This window comes from Vitis riparia, chromosome 16, assembly GCF_004353265.1.
Source record: "Vitis riparia cultivar Riparia Gloire de Montpellier isolate 1030 chromosome 16, EGFV_Vit.rip_1.0, whole genome shotgun sequence".
Taxonomy (NCBI): Eukaryota; Viridiplantae; Streptophyta; class Magnoliopsida; order Vitales; family Vitaceae; genus Vitis; species Vitis riparia.
Genome location: NC_048446.1, coordinates 3,071,026 through 3,082,907, shown reverse-complemented (window position 1 = coordinate 3,082,907; position 11,882 = coordinate 3,071,026). Strand labels below are relative to the sequence as shown.

General features: G+C 34.3%; 1 pseudogene; it reads left to right on the top strand.

The window, feature by feature from the left end:
- Positions 1-552: 552 nt before the first annotated feature.
- Positions 553-5,912, top strand: LOC117933962 (annotated as a pseudogene).
- Positions 5,913-11,882: the final 5,970 nt, after the last annotated feature.

Here is an 11,882-nt window from a genome sequence, read left to right as displayed (position 1 = left end):
GAGTGGCCAAGGATCCCAAAAACCTAAGATCATATTACTTAAAATACCCTTGTTTTCTATAATTTCTATACCCTAGGTTGGATTGTGGAAAACCCCAAACTTGAATCAATTGAATTTAAAATCAATATTCATTTTCTCTTATTAATTGAATTTCTTTTACTTGGTTTCACATTATTCACTTATTGTTTTTCACTTAAGGATTTAAACAAAAACAATTCATTTATTCTAGTATTGACAATTTTCATAAGCCAGTCCTTGAGAACGATACCCGGAATACTACAAAAGCCGTAGTGACTCTTTCTCTAGTTTTTCTTGACCAGAGTTACTACGTAAAAAGGCAAAGTATTTTGGTACAATAGAGAATTTTCGGTCAAGAAAATGGCGCCGTTGCCGGGGACTGGCAATCGTCATAACTAGGATATAGTGAATTACTTTGTTTTAGTTCTTTTATTTTTTTTATCTTTATACATATTTTTCTTCTATTTTATGCTTGGTTGGGAAAGAGATCTTTCAGGTAGACTTCAAAGAACGATTGAGGAATCTCGACCAAATATGGAGGACACTGAAGAATTCAACAGTAATAACAACAGGCCACGACCACCTGTGCAGGGCCAAAGAACTATGAGAGAGCTTCTAAATCCTCCTAGGTTGAGCACACCATCATGTTTTATGCTACCTCAAAATCATGATCATGTTACCATTCGGCCTCAAGTGGTGTCTCAACTACCCATTTTTAGGGGGACAGAAAATGAAAATCCATACTCTCACATCAAGGAATTTGAGGACATCGTTTCAATTTTCCGAGAAGCCAACACTCCTTTGGAGATCTTTCGCATGAAGTTATTCCCCTTGTCATTGAAGGATAAAGCTAAGACTTGGTTAAATAGTCTTAGACCCTATAGTATCAGAAATTGGGGTGATCTACAATCAGTGTTTTTGCAGAAATTCTTTCCAACACATAGAACCAGTGCATTGAAAAAGGAGATCTCGAATTTCAAGGCTGTGGAGGATGAGAAATTTTTTGCATGTTGGGAAAGATTCAGGGAGATTGTTGCAGCATGCCCCCATCACGGATTTGACAATTGGATGCTAGTTTCGTATTTCTATGAAGGCATGGCACCACCAATGAAACAACTTCTCGAGACTATGTGTGGAGGAGATTTCATGAATAAAAACCCCGATGAAGCATTTCAATTCCTTGATTATGTTGCTGAGGTATCTAGAAGTTGGGATGAACCAATCGTCAAGGAACCATCTAGAGATAGAACAATGAACAGAGCAAGAGCTAGTGGAGTGTATACCTTACCAGAGGGTTTAGATGTCCAAGCAAAGTTAGCAACCGTTATGAGAAGGTTGGATGATTTGGAATCCAAGGGAGTTCAAGAGGTACAAATAGTCAATGAGGGGGTAACTCAACTGTGCTTGATATGTAAGTCTACGGAACATGGTGTGCAATCTTGTCCTACTCTACCTGCAGTGCAAGATATGTTTACGGAGCAAGCCAATGCCTTAGGGACATATAAGCAATATTCTAGCAATTCTCCATATTCCAACACTTATAATCCGGGTTGGAGGAATCATCCAAATCTATCATGGAGGGGAGGTAACAATGGCCAGTTTCAACAGCAAGAAAACCGATTTCAGGGTAATCAGACTAATGGGCAGCAAGGTTTTCAACCACAAGGTATGCCATCTCAGAATTTTCAACAGCAACATCAAACCTCATCATCTAACTCAAGCCTGGAAGACATGATGAGAGAGTTTATACAGAAGCAAGACAAGCGTAATGAAGATCAAAGTAGGATAAATGCTCAAACATCTCAAGAACTAGTAGATATTCGAACCACTTTGAGCCAACTTGCTGTAAGTTTATCTCAAGAGAAAGGAAAATTCCCAGCTCAACCACAGAAAAATCCGAGAGGAGTAAATGAAGTTTCTGAAGTGCAAAAGGAAGATTGCAATGCAGTTATCACACTCAGAAATGGGAAAGAATATGAAGGGCCCAAGTTACCTATAAGTGAAGATATTCCTGCTAGAGATGAACCAACTGTGGAGAAAAATGTTAGAAATGAGAAAGCGTCTGAAAATGAGGAAGTCATTGTGAGCAAAAATAAAATGAGTGTTTCCAATCATTTGCCTTTCCCTTCAGCTATGCAGAGACACAAAGTGGGGGATAAGACTTTAGAGATTTTGGAAGTTTTGAAGCAAGTGAAGATCAACATTCCACTCCTTGATATGATCAAGCAAGTTCCTGCTTATGCAAAGTTCCTCAAAGACTTATGCACTGTGAAGAGAAGGATTAAATTAAGCAAGAAAGCATTCCTCACCGAGCAAGTCAGTGCCATCATTGAGAATAAGGCAATGGTAAAGTACAAAGATCCAGGTTGTCCTACCATCTCAGTCCAGATTGGAGATTCATTCGTGGAAAAGGCTTTGTTAGATTTGGGAGCTAGTGTGAATTTGCTTCCATATTCAATCTATAAGCAATTGGGATTGGGAGAGCTTAAGGCTACTACCATTACACTCTCTTTAGCAGACCGTTCGATTAAAGTACCCAGAGGAGTAGTCGAAGATGTTTTGGTGCAAGTTGAAAAGTTCTACTACCCAGTGGACTTTGTGGTGTTAGATACAGAACCATTGAAAAAGGGTATGAATTCTGTTCCAATTATTCTTGGAGACCTTTCCTTGCTACAGCCAATGCTCTCATTAACTGTCGAAATGGATTGATGCAATTATCTTTTGGGAACATGACAGTGGAAATGAATGTCTTCAATTTATGCAAGCAACCAATGGACCATGATGATGTGGAAAATGAGGAAGCATGCCTTATAGAGGCCTTGGTGCAAGAACACACAGAAAAGTTAATGGAAGAAAATATAGATGAATTTTTCTCTACAATCGTTAAGGAAGAATGTGTTCAAGTTGCTACAGAATGGAAAGAAAAATATACGATTCAATCTTTAACAGTGTTGAGATGATGAAGAAAGCAAAAAGGAAGAGTGGAGATCAGCAAACCAGAGTTAAAGCCCCTACCACATGGTTTAAAGTATGTTATTTAGAGGCAAATGAAGAAAAACCTGTGGTAATTTCAGCTACATTAACTGAAGAGCAAGAAATTAAACTTTTGAAGGTGCTTAAAGAGAATAAAGGAGCGATTGGTTGGTCCATTTCAGATTTGAAAGGGATAAATCCCTTGATTTGCACACATCATATTTATTTGGAAGAGAATGCAAAACCAGTAAGGCAGCCACAAAGAAGGCTAAATCCCCTTATGCAAGATGTAGTCAGAAATGAGGTATTGAAGCTTTTAGATGCAGGTATTATTTATCCTATCTCTGACAGTAGTTGGGTGAGCCCCACTCAAGTAGTACCTAAGAAAAGCGGGATAACTGTGATGAAGAATGATGAAGGAGAGCTCATTCCTACAAGGTTGACTACAGGTTGGCGAGTATGCATTGATTTTAGGAAGTTGAATGCAGTCACCAAGAAAGATCATTTTCCATTACCTTTCTTAGATCAGGTTTTGGAGAGGGTAGCTGGTCATGACTATTATTGTTTCTTGGATGGCTATTCAGGCTATTTTCAAATTGCCATTGCATTGGAGGATCAGGAGAAAACCACATTCACATGCCCATTTGGTACCTATGCCTATAGGCGCATGCCTTTTGGTCTTTGTAATGCACCGGCCACATTTCAAAGGTGTATGCTTAGTATTTTCAGTGACATGATAGAAAGAATCATGGAAGTTTTCATGGATGATCTGACTGTTTATGGGAAGACCTTTGATGATTGTCTTTTAAATTTGAAGAAAGTTTTGAAAAGGTGCATTGAGAAGGATTTGGTCCTAAATTGGGAGAAGTGTCACTTCATGGCAACCTCAGGGGTAGTACTTGGTCATATCATCTCTAAAGAGGGCATTCAGGTAGATCCAGCAAAAATTGAGCTCATCTCAAAGCTACCTTCGCCTACTACTGTTAAAGAGGTGAGACAATTTTTGGGACATGCAGGTTTTTATAGAAGGTTCATACAAGACTTCTCAAAAATCGCTCAACCTCTTTGTGCTTTACTACTTAAGGATGCAGAATTCGTATGGACTAAAGCATGCCAAGAAGCTTTCAAGAGGCTAAAGTCACTTCTCACTACTGCACCAATTGTGAGATCTCCAAATTGGTCTCTCCCATTTGAGTTGATGTGTGATGCTAGTGACTATGCAGTGGGAGCCGTACTAGGTCAAAGGGAGGATGGAAAACCATATGTGGTGTACTATGCTAGTAAAACCCTCAATGATGCTCAGAAGAACTACACAACTACTGAAAAGGAGCTCCTTGCAGTGGTGTTCGCACTTGATAAATTCAGGAACTACCTTTTGGGAACTTCAATAGTAATTTTTACTGATCATTCGGCCTTGAAATATCTACTCAACAAAAAGGATGCCAAAGCAAGACTTATCAGATGGATCCTTCTCCTTCAAGAATTTAACATTCAAATCAAGGATAAGCAAGGGGTAGAGAATGTGGTTGCTGATCATCTTTCCCGAGTTAAAGTAGAGTCACATTTGAGGAAGCACAAATTAATGATGAGTTTCCTGATGATGCACTTTGTGCAGTGGAGAAGTTGCCTTGGTTCGCAAATATAGTCAATTACTTGGCAACCGGAGAACTTCCATCAGAATGGAACATGGAAACAAAGAAGTATTTTCTTTCGCGGGCAAAACACTATGCTTGGGATGATCCATATTTGTATAATTTTGCCCAGATCAAATTATGCGGAGATGTGTTCCAGAGAATGAACAACAAGACATATTGCGAATGTGCCATGAAGGAGCTTGTGGAGGTCATTTTGCTTCAAGGAAGACTTCAGCAAAAATTCTACAGAGTGGATTCTATTGGCCAACTATGTTCAAGGATTGTAACACTCATTGCAAAAGTTGTCCACAATGTCAACAACTGGGGAAAATCAACACAAGGTATCAAATGCCTCAAAATCATATTTGTGTTGTTGAGGTCTTTGATTGTTGGGGCCTGGACTTTATGGGACCATTCCCCCTTCTTTTGGCAATCTCTATATTTTGGTGGAGTGGATTATGTCTCTAAATGGGTAGAAGCAGTGGCATGCAAGAGCAATGATCACAAAGTGGTGCTCAAATTTTTAAAGGAGAATATTTTCTCTAGGTTTGGCATTCCGAGAGCAATCATTAGTGATGGAGGTTCACACTTTTGTAATAAACCCTTTTCCACTCTTTTGCAGAAATATGGAGTGAGGCATAAAGTGTCCACCCCATATCACCCTCAAACGAATGGGCAAGCTGAGCTAGCAAATCGGGAAATTAAGAGATCCTCACCAAAGTAGTCAATACTACAAGAAAAGATTGGTCTACCAAGTTGAGTGATGCACTTTGGGCATATAGGACAGCCTATAAGACTGTCCTTGGCATGTCACCGTACCGAATTGTTTATGGTAAAGCATGTCATTTGCCTGTAGAACTCGAACATCGTGCATATTGGGCTGTAAAGAAGATGAACTTTGATTCGGATCAAGCTGGAGCTAAAAGGAAATATGATTTGAATGAACTTGAGGCATATCGAAATGAGAGCTATGAATGCTTACGTAATGCAAGGGAAAAACACAAATTCTACCATGACAAGCTTATTTTACGAAGGGAGTTCAAGCAAGGTGAAAATGTGTTGTTGTACGACTCCAAGCTTCACATTTTTCCAGGAAAGCTTAAGTCAAGGTGGAATGGCCCTTATGTGGTAAAGGAAGTCTTCCCTTATGGCACCGTGACCATTCAAAATCCGAGGACAGGTAATGAATTCAAAGTTAATGGTCAGCGCCTAAAGCATTTCATTGAAAGATTTGAGACACAAGAGGAGAATCTCCATTTTCTTGATGGGGATGTTCAAAAGGGTTGAAGCATTTTCTGAAAATCCAGTAGGTAAAACTTTTATTTTGTTTTATTTTATTTATTTATTTTCCTTTATTTAGTTTTGCATTTTCAATTAGTCATTAGCAATATGGTTAGCATTTTTTATTTTATTTTATTTTATTTTAGTGTTTTTAACTTACTAATGAGTTTATGAGTTGTAGCAACTTAGCTTGCAAACATCCGAGTGATATAGGTAAATGCGAACTTCAAGGGAGTGAAAAGGTAAGCCTCACATGTGTTCAAGGTGACAAAGCTCCTACAGTTTATATGAAGTCCACATAACAAACTTCTCACTTGATGATCTTGAGGTAACATATTCATTTTCCTTTCTTTTGACCCATTATCCTACACATTGGGGACAATGTGTAATTTAGGTTGAGGGGGAAAGGCTCATTAGCCTATTAGCCCTAATTTTTTTCAAAAGTTTGCATGTCATCTTTGGTTAGCTAATGAGATTCTTGATTTGCCTTGGTAACTCATGGTTTATTTGGCATGAGAATGCTTTAAGTAGTATTATTTCTTTAGAATTTGAGAAAAAAAATGCAGTTAGAGCAAGAGTATTAGTTCACTTACCTTATCTTTATATACCTTTAAGTGCAAAAATAGTTAGGTTGAATTCTTGGAATACCTTCAATTTTTCTTTGATGGTTATTTTCTATTTAAGACTCAAAGCACACACAAAGCACGTGTACCCTTATGGTATCTTGATTAAGATAATTTCTTTAGCTTAAAAAGAATTGTTCTTAAGCAATAAAATGAGGAAATGAAAAAAAAAAAAAAAATTGAAAATGACTGATTTAAGCTTGAGCAATTATCTGAGGGGGTAATGGCCTTGTGTCTTCAAGCCCTGGTGCCCAAAACCAACTGGTTAGGAGTCATCGGTATCTTGCTCGTTACATAAGCTAAACTCAGTTTAAAAAAAAAAAAAAAAAAAAAAAAAAAAAAAAAAAAAAAAAAATAAATGAAAAATGAAAAAAAAAAATGTTTGGGAAATTCGACCTTGTTCTACCTTGAGCTAGGGTGATACCTGAGGGGTAAGTGGCCTATAAAGGTCCTCAATACCTGGTACCTTGGGTGAAAACTCGGGAGTTGCCGGTGGATCCCTATTAAGCCATATAGAAGGAGATTTCCTAAACTAAGAAAGAAAAATCAAAATAATTTTCCTCCTCTTTAACTTAAAGAATGATGAAATTTGAGTTTAAGAAAAAGTCTTAAGAAAAATACTATGAGGGGACACCAAAATTAAGCACATGAGGTTTAGGTGGAAAGAACCAATCAAGGGAAAATCAAGAGACACTAAGAGGAATGCTAAACATGGATGCACATTTATGTATACGAAGATAAGGTGGGAAAACTAAGAAATTGCATATCTTGCTCAATTCTAGGAAATTTGTCTATTTGGGTATCTTGTGTGTGAAACATGTTATGTTGAGTTAATATGGTTTCATGAATCTCATTACATATTTTTCATTCTTCTTTATTCTTTTCATTTGCTAGGGACTAGCAAAGTTTAGGTTGAGGGGGATGATTGGAGCCAAAATATGTGCTTTAATGGCACATATTCGATATGATTTGTGCACCAAAGGACATTCAAATCACCCAACTTGACCTAAATCAATGCTAAGGCCCTAGCCATGAGTTTAATCTATACTTTGGAGATTTATCTCAGGTTCAAGGGAAGAAAATTGTGCAAATTGAATGACTTTAGATTTTGAAAGATCAAGAAGGGCTAAATGAGGAAATAAGTGAGTCAAGACTCATTGAACGTAAGGAAAGGCAAAACAATGATATCATGAGGTTGGAGGATGATAAATGAGCATTATGGAGTAAGAAAGAAGGCAAGAAAGCATGGGAAATGAGGCATAAAGCAAGATTGAGCTGCATGGAAATTTAGAACTCAAAAATCTGATGACATTATATACTCTGACTTTGAGGACAAATTTGGAGCACTTTCTGGAGTCCATTATATACATACTATATATCGTTTCGAAGCTCGGGAAGTCAAGAGTCCAATGCTTCAAACGGTTTGCAAATCGGAGCTGAAATGAAGAAGTTATGGCCATTTGAAGACAACTACACCAAGCTGAGGGTCATTTCGAAATGATTTCGAAATTCAACTTATGATTTCGAAATTCAACTTGTGAATTCGAAATCCACTTCGAAATGACACCAATTTCGAATTCACCCACTGCCACTTTGATGTTCCACCTCCTCCACTTCGAAATGACACCAATTTCGAATTCACCCACTGCCACTTTGATGTTCCGCCTCCTCTACCTCGGGAATTGCATCTAAAGCACTCCATCCGCCCTAGGTGGACCCCACACGACTAGGAATCACCATTTTATTATTTTTTAATCATTTTTAGGAATTTATTTTGTAATAAGTGGCCAATGAGAGTGTGCCACATGTTAGGTAATTAAGGATATTATATAAACTCTCTCAATTCTAGGTTTTAGGGATCTTGGATTTTTTCTGGAGAGTTTGACATTGAAGGTGGAAGAAGACGAGAACTTTGGTTTGTTTTCTTTTTCTTCTCTATTGAATATATTGTTTTTAGTTTCTTTTGATTCAAATTATGGATTTTTACCCTATTATGGATTGTGAATGTGACATCACCCCCATGAGAGGCTAAGAGCCAACTTGGGGCTTGAAGCATGAAAACCTAAGGGCTAGGAAATCTATAGGGACAATGGGTAAATTTCTATAACAATGAGATTAATTATTGGTTGGATGACAATTTATTATTATTTTTATCCTATCCTTGTGAGTTCGTTTAGGGAATAATACGGTAGGTTATTACTCGATACTAGTGATTCTTGGTAATTCTTGATCATTTGTTTTCCTCGTCTTACCAGCCATTATTTGCCCCTAAACAAAGCTATAAGGAGTAGGAAGGATTAAAAAGCCAAATCTTAAATTGATAATCAATCTCATTATTTGATGGTTTTAGGAATCTGTTTTAAAAAGGAAAAATTAGGTTTCGGATGCAATTTTGAGTTATAGAACCCAACTTGATCGCGAGTGGCCAAGGATCCCAAAAACCTAAGATCATATTACTTAAAATACCCTTGTTTTCTATAATTTCTATACCCTAGGTTGGATTGTGGAAAACCCCAAACTTGAATCAATTGAATTTAAAATCAATATTCATTTTCTCTTATTAATTGAATTTCTTTTACTTGGTTTCACATTATTCACTTATTGTTTTTCACTTAAGGATTTAAACAAAAACAATTCATTTATTCTAGTATTGACAATTTTCATAAGCCAGTCCTTGAGAACGATACCCGGAATACTACAAAAGCCGTAGTGACTCTTTCTCTAGTTTTTCTTGACCAGAGTTACTACGTAAAAAGGCAAAGTATTTTGGTACAATAGAGAATTTTCGGTCATAGTCCTCTTAGAAAAAAAAACCTCTCCCCTTTCTATCTTCCTTCTCTGTTTTTCTCCCCCAGCCAACCATCACCCACCTTCCTATTCATGCATCAGCAAGTATGGTTTTTCTCACCACCAGCATGGCCTCTGCCATGCCCATGCAGCCCGTTCTTCCGGAGAAAAGGGGGCCCATTTCTTTCAAAAAAAGAAAATGCAAAGAAGAGCTAATAAACTCTCTTCCCGCCCCCGTCCCCGCCCCCATAAAAGGGGTCTACAGTTACTTATAATTTTTATGGTCAATTAATTTTTTTGGTCATCAATTCCATCTACATCAATATCTAAATTAATAGGTGAACCTCTTTTTATCCCTATAAATGCCACTAAAAATAAAAGTACAACTTTCAAAACAACATTGATGATGTTACAAGAAATATAACTTAAATTAGATAAACTTAGTCTAAACGACCATAACAAAAGATGATACAAAAATAGCCGAATTAGAAAACCAATTCAAAATGACTCCTACCACAATAATTAATAGCATGATTAATAATTACCCAAAGAATAAGGAAAAGTAGTGATCAAATAAGGAAATGACTACTCAAACTTTGGAAGAAGATGATGTCAATACTTTAATATTTATAATAACCAAATATTTTTATAGGATATTTGGTATATTTTTAGGAAATAACTTAAAAAATATTAAGATCCTATTTGGTAACTATTTTAAAAAAAAATTAAAAACAATTTTTGAAAATTATGTTTCTCATGTTTTATAGAACAAAAGTTTGTTTGAAAACTTGAAATATTTTAAAATATGTTTTAAAAATAATTTTTATTTATAGTACTTTATTTTTAATCACGCTACATGTTTGTATAATTAATTTTTAAAAGTAACCCTTAAAAAAAGTGAAAACAACTGAAAACAATTAAAATATATTATATGAAAACACCATATTTAAAAACAAAAAAAAAAAAACCAAACAAAAAATAAAAAACGTGTTTTAATGTTATTTTGTTTTAAATAATAGAAATCTGTTTTCGAAAACAATTGCTAAACACAACCTAAATAACCTTAGTGTCCAAATCCTCAAGATTATAAAGGTAGGATTTTAGTCAAAGTAGTGAGAAGATCAAATTATTGAGATTCCTAGCATTACTTTTAGAAAAATGTTAAACAAAGAATTAGAAATATACATAGTCTAAGGGTTCTTATAATTTATTAACATACGGAGAATTAGTTACTTTTACCTTTATCAATAATAAGAATTAGCCTTATGCATATATTTTAAACTTAGAAGTCAACCGAAAACATATGGCAATATAGTAAAAAAAAAAAAAAATTAGAAAAATGTTGTTCATATTAAGGATATGATCCACTAGTAGCCCTCCCAAAAAGAAAAGAAAAAAAAACTATAAACAAATTTAATAAAAAGAAAATTATAAACCAATAAATGAAACAAAAAATCCAAAGAAAAATGCACAAAATAAAAAACCAAACCTTCATGCAAACCAAATCCATAGAAGAAAATAGTAATGTATTATAAATGCGGAAAAGTAGGGCATTATTAAAAAAATTGTTAATTAAAAATAAAAATAAATTAATTATAGAAATAAGTGACAAAGTAAAAGAAAAAATGAATGGTTTAATGATTAATAGCAAATAAAAAAAAATGCAACAAAATATTTTGAATGAGAAGACGATGAACAAATATTAATAACTCAAGAAACATCCGGTTAATATTCTAATCAAGAAGACCCTAATAATAAAAAATTTATGTGCATGTGTTTGGTTTTTATTTTTTTATTTTTTTTATTTATAAATATTTTGTAATTATTAAAACTTGATTAAGAAAACTGTCAGGCCAACAAATATTAAAGCTATGTTTGGTTCTCGAAAAAATTGAAGGAAAATGTAAAGGAAATAAAATAGCGAGGAAAAGTAAAAGAAAAGAAAAAGTGAAGGAAAATAAAAAATAGAGTTAAATATGATAAATTATTTTTATTTGCTACTTCAAACCCATTTTATTTATTTTAACCCATCAATATAAATATTAAATAATTTTAAAATGTATAAGTTTATAACTAATTTGAATTATATTTAATTTTATTTGAAATATTTTATAGGAGAACCGAACATGAGAAAATAAATTTTCTTAACATTTTTTTTATTTCCTTAATCAAACATAACCTAAGGGTCTGTTTGTCAATGTTTTTGAAAATAGATTTTTTTTTTCAAAATAAAAATTTTGGAAAATACGTTTGACCATCATAAAACTGTTTTTTTAGGACAAAAAATAAAATGCTTTTAGATAATATCTTTTAATTGTTTTCACTTATTTTTTAAAAATTATTTTAAAAAAATAACTGTGCAACCATGTATAATGATTAAAAATAAAACTTTAAATATAAAATTTATTCTTAAAATATATTTAAAAATATCAAAAACAAGTTTTCAAATAGACTTTTGTTTTATAAAATATTATAAAATAATTTTTTAAAAACCATTATTAAAAATTATTTTTTGGAATTATTTTAAAAAACAATTACTAAACGTAGTGTAAAACTTTGTTTAAAA